The 2,722-nt window shown below is 36.2% G+C and overlaps 1 long non-coding RNA gene across 3 annotated transcripts; it reads right to left on the bottom strand.

Moving 5' to 3' along the window:
• Nucleotides 1-1,037: 1,037 nt before the first annotated feature.
• Nucleotides 1,038-2,425, bottom strand: LOC145038985 (uncharacterized). 3 transcript variants are annotated; one of them, XR_013679668.1, is made up of 4 exons: nucleotides 2,225-2,425; nucleotides 2,048-2,137; nucleotides 1,595-1,702; nucleotides 1,038-1,402 (listed from the first exon to the last, which is right to left on the bottom strand). It is a non-coding gene; the product is annotated as an uncharacterized LOC145038985 (long non-coding RNA). The 3 variants fall into 3 exon arrangements; XR_013679669.1 differs by having other exon boundaries at nucleotides 1,478-1,702; XR_013679670.1 differs by having other exon boundaries at nucleotides 1,595-1,957.
• Nucleotides 2,426-2,722: the final 297 nt, after the last annotated feature.

Consider the following 2,722-nt stretch of genomic DNA (forward strand, 5'->3'; position numbering starts at 1 on the left):
AAAGGGATGTCGTAATCTAATATGCAACTAATTTGAAGGTAAATGAATGACGATTCACTAATTCTCCACCATGAAAAATGAAAAGGAGATTAAGTTTTAAATGTATTGAAAACTCCTAGATCTTTTGAGATTCATTGAACTTTTCAATGGCATGTTTAAATCTCGATATTCCCCTCAAGTTTGTGACTGGGATGACGAGGAACACAAAGCGGGTGTGAATAACCATGAAAATGTACATGGTGCCCTCATTGTTACAATCACCTATTCGATGTGCCGGTTAACCACACACGCTCCATCGAACTATGAAAAACAATGAGTGACCCTTTGCCAACTTTTCTTAGATCCCAATTAGTGTGTCGGTTAACCACACACGCTCCACTATTGTCTTAGCAAGGGTACACAGTGTAATTTCATGGAATTGCATCAATTTCACTTTTGCCTAAAGTAACTAAGATTGGGAATTTTTTGAAAAACATTTAGTTACTTTTATAATTCATTATACTTTTAATGAGGAAAGGGTTTCCCTATCCTACCCGTTCGGCTAACGACCCTCCACCAATCAAGGGTGCGGTGGGTGAGAGTGAGCACCCATTAAACGGCCATTTTATAGGCCATAACCTTTTATCCCCCCCCCCCCCCCCCCCCCCCCCATATAGATCGGCTTCGTGAATGAGGCCTACTAACAGTAAGATTAGCAGTTTAAGCTATATATATATATATATATATATATATATATATATATATATATATATATATATATATGTGTGTGTGTGTGTGTGTGTGTGTGTGTGTATATATATATATATATATATATATATATATATATATATATATATATATATATATATATTGCAGAAAACGCTAGATGTTAGCTAGGCAGTGGATTGGGGTCTAGGGATTAATCGAGGGATTAATCGGGGATCATTAATTATTAAAAAAATAATTCAAAATTTTATAAATCTAACTTTAATACTAAAATATAAGTAAATAAGCATACAAGTTCAATAATAACTTAATAAGTTTACCAAGCACAACCATTTATCATCCAAAATAAGCATAATCAGTTTAGAATGAGACTTTTCTTCAATCAGGAATGAGATCGAGTTATGGTCATTCTTGTGATTAACCCAATATCAAGCTCTCTCCATAATAATGGTATAGCACATAATTCAACACAAATCCTCCAAACAATCCAGTAATAACTAATAACGTATGCTATCCATACCAAATCTATGTTTCTATATGAAGGTTTTTTTTCACAATCAGATAGAAAAATATAGTTGTGAAATATTAAACCATGTGTTTAATCCATCTCCACCCCTCCCACCCCCACTGTTTATTAAGGACCAAATGGTAATTTTCTCCCTCTACACGACATATATGGATATAGGTACATGACAACCTACAAAAAATCATTACAAAAGTGAAAAGAAAAGCAAATATTACAACATGAATGAATGAAAATGTAACTACTCACTTTTGCAAACAACCAATGAAATATTTGATTGGTTAACCGAGTTGAAGATATTATTTTTGAACTATGAAGGAACTAGTGACTTTGTCCAAAATCATGCCATTTTTAGGAAATCCTAACCTCATTGAAATAGCATTAAATCTTGATTTCCATGAATTTGTAACTGTTTGGAACCATGAAGGACCTGCTTGATCTTGATCAGGAAGAGATTATTCAGTACTTGAACTTCTGTAGGAAGACCAAATGATTCAGTCAAGAAATACAATTTGATTCCCAAAGTTGAAAAACAAATATGGGCTTTCATTCCTTTCGTAATAACTATTCTGTAAAGTAAAATCTCATCTCTATGTGAAGCAATAGGTAAACTCAATTTTCCAATAGAAATATCGGTTGATTTGTGAAGAAACTTGTGTCTTCAATGTGAAGCAATAGGTTCGAGTATATACTTCATCACCAGTTCATCATAAATCGGTTGATTAACAACTTAAATCGATGACAATAGACTAAATCAGAATTTGACAGCACAAATATGTTGATTAACAGCATAACAAAGTTAAATCAACAACAACTAACATGTATACATTAGGCAGAGTTCACAGATTCCAGCGATGGCGAGGGAGAAGTTCACAGATTCTGGTGATGGCGAGGGCGAGTCCTTCGGTTCTTCACAAATTAGTTGAGGATGAGTCCTTCAGTTCTTCACGAGATTAATAGAGGTTAATCAGTAAAGTCGAAGTTTGAAGAACTAACCATGTAGATGATAAAGACCGATGTTTCTGTTGGAAGAAAAATGAGGCTCTAACAGCGACGAAGGCGGACGAGAAACGGAAGGGTGCGCCAAGATTTCACGGATTCCAGCTTCAAGAGGTAATGGCAAGGACAAGGGTGAGCTTCAAGTTCTCCGATTTTGGTTTTGAGTTGAGAGAAAAAGTGAGAAACCACAGAAAACGTTTTCACATTGGGGGGGGGGGGGGGGGGGGGGGGGGGCGATAGAATGAGAAGTGAGAACGGACCCTAGCAAAACTTTTCAGTTTTGACAATTTTGCCCCTATTTTTTTTTAAATTCGTTGACCAAAGTTGACCAATTAAACCGCCAAGATCCGATTAGACCCGAATAGCTCTGAGTTTGGCCGGCGTTGACCAGCCCCGATTACACATAAACGTAGTCAGTTACAGTCCGCCTAGCACCTAGGCACCGAATCGGCCACCTAGGCCGATTTTTACAACACTGATATATATATATATATA

The sequence above is a fragment of the Lactuca saligna genome, chromosome 4, assembly GCF_052625555.1.
Source record: "Lactuca saligna cultivar CGN05327 chromosome 4, ASM5262555v1, whole genome shotgun sequence".
Classification (NCBI taxonomy): Eukaryota; Viridiplantae; Streptophyta; class Magnoliopsida; order Asterales; family Asteraceae; genus Lactuca; species Lactuca saligna.